This window comes from Leptopilina heterotoma, unplaced genomic scaffold (genome assembly GCF_015476425.1).
Source record: "Leptopilina heterotoma isolate Lh14 unplaced genomic scaffold, ASM1547642v1 Lhet_52, whole genome shotgun sequence".
NCBI lineage: Eukaryota > Metazoa > Arthropoda > Insecta > Hymenoptera > Figitidae > Leptopilina > Leptopilina heterotoma.
The window spans coordinates 1,201,991-1,218,711 of NW_025111114.1; the positions used below are offsets into that span (position 1 = coordinate 1,201,991).

The 16,721-nt window shown below is 21.0% G+C and overlaps 1 protein-coding gene across 3 annotated transcripts in view; it reads left to right on the top strand.

Annotated features, from left to right (window-relative positions):
• The window catches only part of LOC122507872 (cyclin-K-like), a 104,241-nt gene that overhangs the window by 75,487 nt on the left and 12,033 nt on the right, over window positions 1-16,721 (top strand). For 2 of the 3 annotated variants that reach the window (XM_043620831.1, XM_043620833.1), the window contains 4 exons: window positions 8,604-8,809; window positions 10,230-10,764; window positions 13,783-13,985; window positions 14,604-14,870. The gene's annotated coding sequence lies outside the window, so the exon portion shown is untranslated. The remainder of the gene's footprint in view (window positions 1-8,603; window positions 8,810-10,229; window positions 10,765-13,782; window positions 13,986-14,603; window positions 14,871-16,721) is intronic. The other variant, XM_043620832.1, reaches the window with a different exon arrangement.

The window sequence follows — 16,721 nt, forward strand, 5'->3', positions numbered from 1 at the left end:
TGCGAAGAATTTTATTAAAATTTTTGAAAATCCTAATTAAATTCATGTGAAGAATTTGTTTGAAATTTTATTTAAATAATGTAGTTTCTTTAATAATTTTAATTGAAATTTTTTAAAGTACCATTAAATTTTATGAACAATTTCTTTCAAGTTTTTTTTAATAATTAAAATTAAACATTTAATTGTTGAATTTTATTAAAAACTTTTAGAAAATAAATTAAATTCTTCTCAGAATTTTATTACAACTTTCTAAAATAATTTGATTCTTTCAAGGAATTTTATTACAATTTTCTAAAATAATTTAATTCATTCAAGGAATTTTATTAGAATTTTTTGAAAATAATTAAATTCTCCTCAGAATTTTATTACAATTTTCTAAAATAATTTAATTGAATCAAGAAATTTTATTAAAATATAGAAAATAATTAAATTCTTTCGAAGAATAGTTATTATTGAAAAGTTTGACAATAATTGAATTTTTAAAAAAAATTTCTTTAATTTATTGAATATAATCGATTTTTTTAATAATTCTAATTATTAATTTTACTATTAAAATTTTATTAAAATTATTGATTGAAAATTAAACTCTTTTAAACAATTATATTATAATTTATGTAAATAATTAAATGCTTTTGAAGAATTCCTATAAGTTTTTTTTGAAAAAAATGTAGTTTTTTAATATAATTTATTTTAATTGAAAATTTTGAAAATAATTAACGAATTTTTTTCAACTTTTTAAAATATAAATAAAAATATAAAAATATAAAAATATAAAATATAAATAAAAATTTATATTATTATTATGCAAGTCACAAAACTTTTTATTTTCAAATATGAATTTTTGAATAATTTCACACTCTAACTTTAAAAAAATTCAATTATTATCTATAATTTACAAATTAATTATTCTTGATTAATAATTTCAAAAATTTTAATAAAATTCTTCTTAAGAATACAATTATTTACATAAATGATAATATTCTCCGTGAGAATTCAGTTATTTTTATAAATAGTAAAATTTTTTACAAAAATTCAATTATTTTTAAACAAAATTTCACGAAACAATTCAATTTTATTTATAAATAGCAAAATTCTTTGCAAAAATTCAATTATATTCAAAACAATTTCACGAAACAATTTAATTTATTTCTTATTATTTTTAATATAATTTCAATAAAATTTAATGGAAGAATTCAATTTGTTTTTAATTTGCAATAATATTTTTTGAAAAAATCCAATTATTTTCTAAAATTTTAATAAATCCTTCGAAACAATTCAATTATTTTTTTAAATAGTAAAATCTTTATAAAAATTCAATTATTTTCCAGAAAATTTCTCTAAAGAATTAAATTTTTTTCTCAATTCGTTATAAAATTTTTCAAAAGAATATTAAAAAATTTTAATAAAATTCAATAATTAAATGTTTAATTTCAATTATTAACAAATACGATTATTTTAAAAATTTTAATGAAATTGTTCATAAAATTCAATTATTTTTAAGATTTTTAATTAAAATTTTTAAAGAAACTCCATTATTTTTAAAAAAATTCAATGAAATTCTTCAAAAAGAGTTTAATTAGAATTATAAATAATTTTAACATATTTCTTCGCGAGAATTCAATTATTTTCCTAAATAATAATATTCTTAATGAATTTTATTAAAATTGTATTTAAAATAATTGAATTCCCGAGAAGAATTTTATTTATCCAAAGAAATAATTGGTTATAATTTAAGAAATTTTCGTAAATTCGGAATAAGAAATTATTCGAAAATTGAAGTTGATATTAGAGGAATAAAAATTTTGTATGATTTGCAAATCAGAATAAATTGAATATCGCGCTTCGCGCGCCTAAAATTTGCTAATAAGAAATAAATGTAGATCATTAAAAGACAATCATGTATGTATATTAAATAAATGCCAGCAGCTATACATGGAAGTTGGAAATGACATTATATGTAATATACAGTCGGACTCGTTTTGCCTATTCATATTTAATTTATTCTGCATGTCATAGTGGTATATCAAGGGGTGTGCAGTTCAGTTTGTACGGTTGTCCTGTCGATCGTTGAATTCAACCTTGGGCAACGTAAGTTATTATCCTGCAATTTCATGGAACGGGGGTGGTTAATGCTTGCCTCATTGTCGACGCATCATCGTCTATAATACGCTTAAAACGTACCAAACGATTAAACTCCCTTTTTTTCGTTATGCTCACTTAGCCCATCAATGTTTTAATTATGTATTAAATATTATATGTCGGATATGCCATTATTAAAGTGCATCATGTGTCAATCAACACGCACAATTCAATTTTCTAAAAAGTCATTTTTAAAACTACTCTCAGCGATTATAGAGCATTAATTTTTCTTTAATCTGTCATTGAAAAGAGCATTGACTTTTTTATTAATTAATTACTCTCGCTAACGCACGAAACACGATTTTCGATTTATTATTAGAAAATTTATTCATTTCAAACACCAACTTCAATTTTTGAATAATTTCAGTTTTAAAGTTAAGAAACATTAATTAGGTTATTTAATTAACTAGTAAATTTAATAATTAACTAATTAATTATTTATTGTCAAAAATTTTAATAACATTCTTTGAAGCAATTTAATTATTTTTAAAAACTTTAATAAATTTCTTTGCAAGAATTCAATTACTTTCAATAAAATTTTAACAAAATTTCTCGAAAGAATGCAATTATTTTTATAAATAATAAAATTTTTTGCAGAAATTCAATTATTTTGAAAAATTTTAATAACACATTCAGATAAAGAATTCAATTATTTTCAAAAATAATAAAATTTTTTGCAGAAATTCAATTATTTTGAAAAATTTTAATAACATTCAGATGAAGAATTCAATTATTTTCAAAAATAATAAAATTTTTCGAAGAAATTCAATTATTTTCATAAATAATTCAAATAATTTGAAAAAATATAATAAAATTTATCGTAAGAATTCAATTACTATATTTGAAAAAATTTTGACAAAATTCTTTAATAATTCAATTATTTTCAACAATACAATTTCAATAAAATACTTGTAAAGAATTCAATTAATTAAAAAAATGGTTATTCAAAAATTCAATTCTTTTTGTAAATAATAAAATTCTTTGCTAGGATTTAATTATTTTTTCAAAATGTTGTTAAAATTCTTCCAAACAATTCAAATAATTTGAAAAATTATAATAAAATTTATTGACAGTTTTTCAATTATTTTTTGTAAGTAATAAAATTGTTCTCAAAAATTCAATTACTTTCATGGCTTTGATGAAACTTTTTATAAGAATTCAATGATTTTCAAAAAATTTGGTAAAATTCTTAATAAGAATTCAATTATTTTCAATACAATTTTAATTAACATTTTTGAAAGAACTGAATTATTTTTAATAGAATTTAAATTAAATTTTTCGAAGAAATTTTATCTTTTTCCAAAACTTCAATAAAATTGTTTTTGAAAAAATCCAATTATTTTCTTCAATTTAAATAAATTCTTCGAAACGATTCAATTAGTTTTATAAATATATAGTAAAGTTCTTCACAAGATTTAAATTACTTTTATAAATAATAAAATTCTTCTGAGAAATTGAATTATTTTCAATACAATTTTAGTAGTAAAATTATTAATTACAATTGTTAACAAAATCGATTATAATCAATAAATTAAAGAAAAACATGAAAGAAATTGTTTTTAAAATTCAATTAGAATTCTTAAAAAATACGATTATATTTCAAAATAATTTTTAAAAGTAGACAAATAAAATTCATTAAAATATAAAATTTATTTCAATAAAATTTGACAAAATTTTCAATTGTTTGAATTTTTTTAAAATTATTTTCGGAAATACAATTATTTTTAATAAATTTTAAGTACCTCCTCAAAATAGTCAAGAAACAATTTATTTTTCGGGATTTTTTAATTAAATTATTTAAAACTTCAAAATTAAAAACTTATTCTTATTTATTTTTTGACAGGAATTAGAATTTCATATAATTTCAATGAAAAACCTTTTGAAATTGAATTATTTTTAAAAATTCCAATTATAATTCTTGAAAATTCAATTTTTTTTAGAACTTTTGAATTAAATTATTCAAAACTTTAAGAATTTTCAAAGAAAAATAATGTAGTTAACAATTTTTTAAAATAAAACTTTAAACATTTTTATACTTTTGCTTCCCTTAAATTTTCAAGAAATTTAATTTAAAAACCTTTTAAAATTTATTTAATTACTAATATTCCTGTTATAACGCCTTAAATATTCAATTATTTTCTAAAATTTTAACTGAAATTTTTTTAAATCAATTGCTATCAGAATTCAACGACGAAAATTGAATATATAGAATAATTTTGGTAAATTTATAAAATAATGTATTTTCAAAAATCCAATAATTATATTTATAGATAATTTTTAAAGATGAAAAAATATATTTCTTTAAAATACTTATAAAATTGTACAAAATTTCCAATTGGTTCAATTTTTTAAAATTATTTTCCAGAATTCAAGTATTTCAAAAAATTTTAATTACTATTTTTCAAAAACCTAATTTTTTCAGAATTTCCAAATTAAATCTTTCAAATTTCAATCATTTTTGTAAAATAAATATATATGTATATATACTTATTGTTCTTTATTTGTTTAAAAATTTCGAAATACTTTCAATTTAAACCATTGGAAAAATTTTATGAAAATTTGAACTGCAAGTCTTTCAAAATTCAATTATTTTTTAGAATTTTTAAATAATATTATTATAGTTTTAATAAAAATTCTTTTGTAAATCAATTCTTATCAGAATTCAGTTATTTAAATACAAAAATGAATAATTTATGGAATAATTCATTATTTTAAAAAATTGCAACTGTTCCTCTTTATTGAGTTTTTGAAATTGGGATTAAATTTTCTTAATTCATTTATTTTATTATTTATACAAATTAATTGTCAAACTTTTGGCATAAAAATTCGAAAACAAAAAATTTGAATTAAAAAACACTAACTTCAGGTAAAGAAAGATAATGTCGATTATTATAATATAATAATTGGAATTTTCGTGCGACTGGTAATTAATATTGATGATCAATTAATAATTGAAAAAATTGTCATAATTTTTTCTTTCATTTTTGGAAAATTTTTCTAGTTGTCAATTGAATGTCTTTAAGTGGTCTCTATTTATTATCGTCTCTCCAAGTCTCCCCTCATTTAATTCCACGTAATTAATAAACTTTTACCGTCTCTCTATGCCGGCTCTTGTGCTGCTTTTAGTCTCTCTTTTCTCTCTTCCTCGCTCTCTTTCCTTTCATACTTAGAAACGACTGACACAAGCCTTGTTCTCTCAGAGAGAACGCCCGAATTCATCTTCTCTTCCAGTTTCACTTCAAAGGAAGGCTTCTGCTGTCTACCCCTTTTCAGTGAAAAACCACCTTCAACCCGCTCCCGTGTCCCCCCTTCAACCCTTATATACCCATTCCAACTTCTCAAAATCCTTTACTCTATGATGCTTCAAAGACAGCCTTTCTTACGGAGTCTCTCAATATTATAGCTATATCCTCTCTATGTCTTTTTTCTGATGTTACAATGTTTAAGATTTACGCGCGCGAGCATCGAAGTAAATTTTTCCATTAAATTTTTTTTTTTTCACTTGGAAAAATTCACATTTAAGATATAAAAATCAATATAAAAATAGAAAAAAAAGCAAATTAGAAGCGAGAGAAAATTTTTATATTTACCAAATAAAAAATTATTTGTAAAATTATTTTTCGGTAAATATTTATTTTTGTAAAATTATACTCTTTGCTTATATAGGAACTTTTTTTTTATTTGGTAAGGTAAATATAAAATTTAAATTTTAGATAATGAATGATACATATTTTTCAAAGTGGAATATTTATTTTTTTATGCAAAAAGGAAATAATATTCTGCATGGATTTCGTGAAAAAAATTGTTTATTCAGAAAATTATATTTATTAGAGAGCGATTAAATAGTCATTTCAGTATTAATAATTATGCATAATATATAAATAGATCTTGGATTAATTCGCTTTTAATTTTATTTACTTGGATAAGTTATTCTTTCTCTTCCTTCTTTTTTTTGGGTGTATTTATTAATAATTAAAACCTTTTTCGAATACAAATATTTGGAGAAAAATTTTATTTTCGTTATTATTAGATTGTTTATTATCAATATGGAATTACTGAAAACTGAAATGGAGAAAATTTTTATCAAATCGAAAATTTAATTGAATTTCTCAGAAGAATATTTTTAAAATTTGTAAAAATCATCGAATTCCTTCAACGAATTTTAATATTTTTCAAAAAAAAAATTAATTAAAATTGTATTGAAAATAATATTGAATTCTTATTAAGAATTTTATCAAATTTTTTGAAAATCATTGAATTCTTGTAAAAAAAGTCATCAAACCTGTGAAAATAATTGAATTTTTGAGAACAATTTTATTATTTACAAAAATAATTGAAAAACTGTCGATAAATTTTATTATAATTTTTCAAATTATTTAAATTGTTTGGAAGAATTTGAACAAAATTTTGAAAAGTAATTAAAATATTAAATTCCAGCAAAGAATTTTATTATTTACGAAAATGATTGAATTTTTAAAAAAAAATTTTATTACAATCTTTAGCATTAATTGAATTCTTTAGAAGTATTTTATTGAAATTGTATTGAAAATAATTAAATTGGTAAAGAATTTTGTCAAAATTTTTTCAAATAGGTATTAATTTCATTCTTTCGATTTGTTTTTCTTCGAATTCCTTCGAAGAATATTAATATTTTTTAAAATAATTGAATTCTTATTAAGAATTTTATTGAAATTTTTCAATATAATTAAATTTCTACAAAGAATTTTAATATTTATGAAAATAATTCAATTCTTTGAATAAATTTCAATTAAATTGTATTTAAAATAATTCAATTCCATCAATAATTTTATTATTAACAAAAATAATTGAATTCTTGCAAAGAATTTAAAAAATTGTAATAAAATTCTTCGCAAGAATTCAATTATTTTCATAAATAATAAAATTCTTTGAAGGAATTCAATTATTTTCAATACAATTTTAATAAAATTTCTCAAAAAAAATTCAATTATTTTGAAAAATTTTAATAAAATTCTTGAATGATTTGAATTTTTTTCAAAAATAATAAAATTCTTCACAAGAAATTATTAAAATTTTTAGAAGGAATTTAATGAATTTTTGAAATATATTATAAATTTCTTCGCGAGAATTCAATTATCTTCAAAAATATCACAGGCGTGGAATTATTTTCAAATTTTTTATAAATCAATCGAATGAATTTAATTATTATCAATTAAATTCTTTAGTTAGAATTGAACGGTTTTTTTCGTAACGAAATTGGTTTTTTTCTAATTTTATTAATTATACAAACTAAATAGAGTTTTTTTCTTGAAATTAAGAATTCTATTAAATAGAATTTTAAAAAAATGAAAATTTCGTTTTCCTCAAAATTGGAAGGAAAATTTAGTAAAATATAAATTCTGTTTTTAAATATTAATATTGTATTCATAAGGTAAATTTTTTCTTGCAAAAAATTTTTTTTCTAATTTTGTTAATTTTGAAAACTAAATGGAAATTTTTCTATTCAAAATAAATAAATAAATAAATTTACTTTCATAAAACTTATTGAAAAACAGAAAATTATATTTTTATCAAATCCAAATTGTTAAAAACTTTTTTTTTATACATCGATAATAATTTCCAAGATAGAGATATGAAGTTCAGGTATATATGGGAATATTCGATAAATAACTATTTTTTCTGTGAAAGAATTAGAGACATAAAAATGCCAGGATCATCGATAAAAATTATATTAAGGGTTACGCGACATATATAATTATGAATAAAAGCCACGCGCTTCAGTCTTGATATACGACACATAATAGACGTTTAGGGCGTTTGACCCTCTTTTTTATTTTTTTTTTGCTTTCGTATCATCCACGTGACCGGAAACTAAAGAGAACGGACATTGAAAGCTCATCGTGCTTGAGAAAAACAAAAAAGTTTGTGTAATGAGTGTGCGCAATAATTACATTTAAATTACAACGATTTCGTCATGTTTATTCTTCATTTATTATTTATCGTGAGAACGATGTTCAATTCCAAAAAGAAAAAATTATTCACATACTGTAAATACATGATGGATTTTTACGATTGTCATTCTCGATTCTTAATATTTTATATGTAAAAAAAGGGGATTAATAATTTTGTTTACATGTACTTTATTCATAAGTAATGGAATATTTTTTATTATTAAACTAATTAATTCAATTTTCGTTTCGTTTGAGATTCTACTTAATGTCTCTTTTTTGGAACAAATGGTATTTAGTTACAAATTTTGGGTTTTTTTAATTATTATAATTTCTAATTATATTATATAATTTTTTGTTTTAATTATTTTTATTTATTTGTTTTAATTATTCATAATTAAAATAGAAACCAATTTTTTTTTTAGTACAGTTTATAATTTATATTATATTTATTATAATTTATTTAATTTATTTTAATTTGTATGATTAGAATATTATTTTATTTATTAAAAATGTGTTTTTTTTATTGTATTTCAGGTCAGGGAATTATCACGGGACTTGTGTGGAGTTTAATTTTCAAAGAATATTCAACCACGAAACGTAAATGTGTAAGTAAACAGTTTAAATGAGATCTTTATAGACGGTCGGCAAATTCTCTTCTATATGCCAAACAAACATGTTGCCAACCGATAAACCATGTTTTGATGTGATTTACACCGGTTGTTAATTTCATAACTCATGAGGTATGTATAATGTACAAATTATGAAAGCAACTAATCTTTCTTTTTTAATTCAAAGACAATATTCGATAAAAGTCGCAATTATAAAGAAATTTGAAACAAAAACATTGTCATTTTAACAAGTTTATGACTTTATTTATCGCATGCGTACTAAAAATAATAATAATAATAATAATAATATAAAAGTATGATTACAATTTTCCGAAATAATTGATTAATTTCAAAATAAATTTAAAACAAAAATTTTTGAAAATTTCAATTCTTGTAAAAAAATTAATATTTATTTGAAACATTATTTAAGATTCTGACAAGAAATTTTTTATTTGGAAAGTTTAATTCAATTTTTTAAAGATGCTTGATGCGGCACTATCAAAATATAATCTTAATTTATATTAATAATCGTTGCTTTCCGGTATTCTGTTCGCAGTTGAGAGTTAGTTGTTGTTTACTTTTTTGTTTCCTAACTTTTTAAATAATTTTTCTATTTAAATATTTTCAATTTTAAAATTAATATGTATTAAAAATAATTTAAAATCCTTGCAAAGAATTTCATTAAAAAAATTGAAATTGAATTCCTTCGAAGAATTTTATTATTTATGAAAATCTTAATTAAATTCTTGTGAAAAATTTATTAAAAATTTTTTTTTAAATAATGGGATTTCTTTAATAATTTTAATTGAAAATTTTGAAAGCAATAGAATTTTATAAACAATTTCTTTCCAGTTTTTAATAATAATCTACATCTTCTTGGACCAAAGGCCACAAAATTATCCACTTTATTATTTAGAAAATTAAGGTCCTTTCAAAAACTTCAATTATTAATAATTGAAATTAAACATTTAATTATTGAATTTAATTAGAATTTTTAGAAAATAATTGAATTGTTTCGAAGAATTTATCAAAATTTTAGAAAATAATTTAATTTTTTCGAAAAATATTAAAAATATTTGTTGAAGATATAATTGAATTTTGTCGCAAAGAATTTTACTATTTTTAAAAATAATTGAATTCTTTCGAAGAATTTTGTTATTTATGAAAATAATTGAATTCTTGCGAAGAATTATTTTTATTTATTTATTAGGTATAATTTATATTATATTAAATTTTTGAAAATATAAATAACAATAATTAATTATGTACCTTATAAGTGAATTTTTTAAATTTTGATTATGAAATTATACAAAAATTTGTATTTTATGATAATAGAAGTTTTATTAAAAAATATTTCGTTCATAAGTCTGACACTTTTGCGAAATATTATGAATGAACAAAATTAAGTAACACTTTTTATTAATTGCAGTGGTTTTTAAAATTAAATGCGAAATATAATTATATATTTATTCAGTTTAAACTGAAAAGTAAAATAATTATTTTTCAAATATTTGTTAAAAAATTAATTAACATCGCTTTTTTCTATTTGCAGTTGCTTGCAATTCTGCCATGGAAAATCATCGAAAGTTTCCAAGTGCGGTTCAAAGTGAAAGCAAAGTTCAAAAGCCGAAATTATACAATTTCCAGTTTTAAAAACAATACAACACGCACATCAAATAATATTCTTTTTCCTGGGATTGGAAATGAAAATCATCATTGATTGTTGGATCGTCAAAACTAAGAAGAGGAAAATTTGTTTCACTCTTTCCGTATAAAGAACAACAAATGTAAAGAATTTCCCTGCGATCGGAAATGGAATTCATCAGAAATTAAATTTTTTACTGGAATTGGAAATAGCAATCATCATCTACTGTTGGATCGTCAAAACTAAGAAGAGAAAATTTGTTTCACTCGACTCGTATATAAAGAGCAACAAATGTAAAGAATTTCCCTACGATCGGAAATGGAATTCATCAGAAATTAAAATTTTTCCTGCGATTGGAAATGGAATTCATCAGAAATTAAAAATATTATGGACTGTTGGATTGTAAATTCTATGAAGAAGAGGAAAATTCGTTTTAAATTTCGTAAGTTATCTACAAGTATTAAAAAAGCATATAATAAATAAAATAAAAGGAAATTTGATTAAAATTTGATTAAAAAAAGGAAAAGAAGAAGAATAAAAGAATTCACTTTGTCAAAGTTAATTAGCTGACTTCACTTTTTTCCGGTTTGTGATAATTTTTTTCTCTCGATTTAATGAACAAGAGGACTTTGACTATCATGAACGATGTATATATGTGTATATATGAACTAGATAGGTAGATTATCGTCAGTGGTGTGCTCCTGGTTATGATCCAAGTGATGGTCAGAGTCAGTCAATAGGTGTACACACATATATGTGTTCATCCGTTCGTTGCTGATGCGAATAAAAGGGGAGGGAGGGAGAAGGTGATTCCAAAGGGGGATTCGAAAATGGCCAGGACAAGGGATGGTGAAGAGAAACGAGAGGGCAGAAATGGGTTGTACGATCAAGGGGGAGTGGCGCAAACATTTGCCTGCCGCCCGGTAAATTAAAAGCACACAGAGAGAGGAGTGAAGTGAGAGGAAAGTATACGCTTCCTCTTCCTTTTCTTTCCTACTATCTAACTCCAAAAAGGTTCTCTCTTAAATCTAGCAAAAAAAAAGAAAAAAAAAGAGAGAGAAAAAAAAATCCACTCCTTTCATTTACGATACACCCTCCACTGAATCTCCTTGGAGACTTATATAGTTCGGAGAACCACTTTAACTCTATATATCTGATGATGACCAGTTTCATTGACTTTCTTTCTAATCAAACATGTATGTCCTCTCGTTTCTTTGAAAGTTATTTTTTGCAAAAACTCGATAAACTTTTTTTTTTACAAGAGCTTAAAATACACATTTATGTGTAATCAATTTTCGATGTTGAAATTGAAAAATGAATGTGCGGGTGATATATCAAACTTTTAATTTGAATTTGAAGAATTTTAAATTTAATTTTTAAACGTCTGAATTGAATTGAACAAAAATTTTGTATTTTTAACGATTTTTTTGTTTTTTAAAAAACTTTTTTAATTCGGATCGATCGATATTAAAATAATTGAAATTACATTTTTTTAATTTTTGGATTATCCTTACATTTTTTTTTTAAGTTTTGAAAAGCATTGAATTTTTCAAACAGTGACTTAAATTTTGCTTATTTTTTTTTTTTTGAATTTATTTTGAATAATTTTAGTCTAGAACAACTTTCTTAAAGTTTATTAATTTTATTTAATTTAAAGACGATTTTAGTTGACAAATGTTTCATTTTTCAAAAATAATTCATTGAGTTTTTATCAATTTCACAGAAAATTTCAGAAAGTTTTAAATTTCAATTAATGTGAAGAAATTAATAATAATTAAATATTTATTTTAAAAATTATTTGAGAGATTTAAAAAAAATCGAAATCTCAAAGTATTTTAATTTAAAGAATTTTATTATTTATGAAAATATTTATGAATTCTTGCAAAAGAATTTTATTAAATTTTTGAAAATCTTAATTAAATTCTTGTGAAGAATTTTTTGAATTTTTTCGTTAAATAAAGGAGTTTCTATAATAATTTTAATTAAAAATTTTTAAAAATAATTCAATTTTATGAACAATTTCTTTAAAGTTTTTAAAATAATTGTGTTTGTTAATAATTGATATTAAACATTTAATTATTGAATTTTATTAAAGTTTAAATCAGAAATTATTCAAAAATTCATATTCAAAAATTTCCTCTAATTTTTTTAATATAATCCATTTTGTTAATAATTGTAATTAATAATTTTACTATTATTAAAAATTTTTATAAAAAATTAAATTCTTTTTAATAATTTAAAAAAATTTTTTAAAATCCTAATTAAATTCTTTTGAAGAACTTTTTTGAATTTATGAAAATAATTTAATTTTTAGAAGAATTTTATACTATTTATAAAAATAATTGAATTGTTTCGAAGAATTTATTACAATTTTAGAAAATAATTGAATTTTATCAAAAAATTAAAAAAATTTCTGGATAGATTTGAATTCTCTTTTGAAATTATTTCAAAATTGTATGAAAAATAATTGAATTCCTGCAAAGAATTTTATTATTTATAAAAATAATTGAATTCTTCCAAAGAATGTTATTATTTATGAAAATAATTGAATTCTGCGAAGAAGTTTATTAACATTCTTGAAATTAATAAACAAGAATAATAATTAATTACCTAAATTAGTTAATAATTGGATTTTTTTAAAGTTTGAATCTGAAATTATTCCAAAATTCATATTAATTATTTAGATTCTATGAAAAATAATTGAATCTGGAATCTGGAATTTAATTTGAAATCGCAGGTTGAAAGAAAATGAAATTTTTGTAACAACCGTTTGTTAACATAATGAAGATAATATTGACAAAGTTAAAAGTTAAAGCGGAAATAAATCTCGACTGTGAATAATAATTTTCATATTCTATTTAATTTTTTCTTTTTGTTTGAAGTGATATTTTTTTCTAAATAAAATGGACTATTGTCTTGTTCGTTTGACACCGTGTCTGAATGAGTTCACATATACTGGTTATATGCATGTCTCTCTATAGTTGAAACATAGAAGGGATACTAGTGCATAAGTCTGTATGTTGACACGCAAATATTTACCACAGTGTACACATCAACCTTTTGCCCCCTCATCTCTTCTTATCAAAGCACTCTTTTTTTGACTTTACACCCTGAACTTTTTACACTTTTCACAATAAATATACAAGTTCCATTAAAAAATTATTTCGCCGAATTAAAATTAACTTTTTTCAACTTTTGTCTTTACTGTAAAACTTTCGTTATAGTCATAATTTTGGACTCTGAAATTTCATTACTTATTTCATTAGGTACTTATTTTATTATTTATTCATATTTTTTTTATTATTTAATCTCTAGAAAAATATTAATTATATATTTAATCTCCTTTTTTCAAATTTAATCTCTTAATTTTTACATTTTATTAAATTCCTGTCTGCAATTGAAATTAATTTTTTATAATTTTATATTAATTATTTTATTTATATTTGAATTATTGTTTCAGAATTTATCAGGAAATTTTTGTTTCGACATGATTTTGAACTCCCCGAGATTATATCGTCGTCGCAGTTGGATTGAGAAAAAAAATACTGAAACATCAGGATTAACTGAAGCACTTCTATATACACTCGACTAAACAAAACATACTTTGATGGTCTCTACGGGAAATATTTCTTCATTTTGATGCTAGCAACCCTTTCATTGAAGGTATTTTCTAAAAACAATATTTTTCCTACAGTCGAATGATAAGAATTTATTGTTGCCATTAAAATTATATTTTTTAGTTTTTTTTATAATCAAAAATAGGAAAAAGTCAAAGAAAAATAGTAAAATGGTAATAATAAAATGAAAATAGTGAAAAAAAGGAAAAGTGAAAATTAGCGGAAATTAAAAATAGTGAAGAAAGGAAAAATATAAAAATCGTCGGAAATTAAAAACAGTGAAAAAAGGAAAAGTAAAAATTAGCGGAAATTTTGAGAGAATCAAAACAGAGATTATTACTGTGATTTTTTTAATTCTATGCACGTAGCTCAGAAGAAAAAATTAATATAATTGATAAAACCGGCTTTATGCTGCAGAAAAAAAGTGAAAGTATCGATATGGTGTTAAAATGTTTACGAGATATTATAAAGATGCAGAAATATTGTGAATGAAGACAGGTAGCCTTCGAATTAATTATCATACAATCAAAATTCTGACAACCGGTCTTTAATGAAAGTAAAATCTCCATTTTAACGCCCACGCAAAAATTCTCTCCTCGTACTTTGACCCGAAAATGCACTTTAATAATTCTATTTTTTTAATAATATTTTCTCTTTTTTTCAGATTATTATACTCTTTCCATGGAAAGAATTTCGTGATGAAAGAAACATTATAATGATTTTTATTCACTTTCGACAATTTTTGAAGGAAACAATGAAGCACTGTTGTTTTAAGAATAGGATGCGAGAGAGAAAAAAAGAAAGAGACGAAGAAGAAGAATAAGTTGAGAGGAAAAAATGAAAGAGAACTTTTTAAACACGAGTCTCACACAAGATGTGCAACCTATGGTGTGAGAGATGGATATAAATACAACGGTGTGTTCGTCAAAAGGTGAGATGTGGGTTTATATAATTGAAGGGCCGTTCGGTAGCCAGTTATCCTGATTAACACATGGACCACACACGATGGTTTCCTCCTTCCGAGTATTAAAAAAAAAAGAAAAAAATAACTCTTCTATTACTTGACATTGAGTCGTAGTCTGTGGTAATAAATAGGTTTCTTTTCTTAGTACAGTCAATTTGCACTAAAAATCTAATTCATTGACACTTTAGAATCTTCTTCTAAATGGAACAAAGTCCCAATTAGAGAACATTATTAACGTTTCCCCGAAATTCACGCTGATTCCAATTTTTGAACGTATGACCTTCTTTTTTCGAAAATTCACTATTTTTAATCTAAGGTAATTTTTCACTCTTTTTGGAATGAAAGTTCAATAAAATAGAAATTTTGTTATTTATAACAAATTACAAAGTTTTTTATTTTCAAATATAAAGTTTTGAACAATTTAATAATCAAAATTTAAAAAATTCACCTAATAAGTGCATAATTAATAATTATTGTTTATATTTTCAAAAATTGAAATATAACTCTTCGCGAAAATTCAATTGTTTTCCTAAAATAATAACATTCTTCGGAAGATTTCAATTGTTTTTATAAATAGTAAAATTCTTTGCAGAAATTCAATTACTTTCTAAAATTTTAATAAATTCTTCGAAACAATTCAATTATTTTTATAAACATTAAAATTTTTTGCAATAATTTAATTGTTTTAAATACAATTTTAATAAAATTTCATGAAGAAATTCAATTTTTTAAAATTATTAATATTTTACGAAAAGATTAAATTATTTTCTAAAATTTTATTAAATCCTTCAAAACGATTCAATTATTTTTATAAACAATAAAATTCTGTGCAAAAATTCAAATATTGTTAATACAATTATTTTAATTAAAGTTCATGAAGGAATTCAATTTCTTTTTTAATTTTTAATATTTTTCGAAAAAATTCAATTATTTTCTAAAATTTTAATAAATTCTTCGAAACAATTCAATTACTTTTATGAACAGTAAAATTCGTTGTAAACATTCAATTATTTTTAATAGGTACATATTTTAATAAAATTTCATGAAAGAATTTATTTTTTCTTCAATTTTGAATAATATTTTTCGGAAAAATTCAATTATTTTCTAAAATTTTAATAAATCCTTCGAAACAATTTAATTTGTAAAAAATTTTAATAGAATCTTTTGAAAGAATACAATTATTTTCTAAAATTTTAATGAATCTTTCGAAACAATTGAATTATTTTTATAAACAGTAAAATTCATTTGCAAACATTCAATTATTTTTTATAAATAATAAAATTCTTCTCAGGAATTCAATGTTAATAAACTTTATTAATCAAATATTTAATTATAATTATTAATAGACAGGATTATTTTAAAAAGTTAAAAAAAATTCGTTGTTTAATTCAATTATTTTTAAAATTTTCAATTAAAATATTCAAAAAACTGTATTATTTTCAAAAAAACTTAAAAAAATTCTTCTAAAGCGTTTAATTAGTTACATAAACTCTAATAAATTTCTTTAAAAGAGTTTAATTTTCTATCAATAATTTTAATAGAATTTTAATAGTAAAATTATTAATTACAATTATTAACAAAATCGATTATATTGAATAAATGAACAAATTTTTTGAAAAATTCAGTTAGTGTCAAAATGTTTAATAATAGTATCTATTTCTCGAAAGAATTTAAATATTTTCTATATTTTAATAAAATTCCTTGTAGGAATAAAATTATTTTAGAAATTTTTAATAAAATTCTGAGAAGAATTTAATTATTTTCTAAAAATCCTAATAAAATTCAATATATAAACCTTCAATTCCAATTAAGAAACAC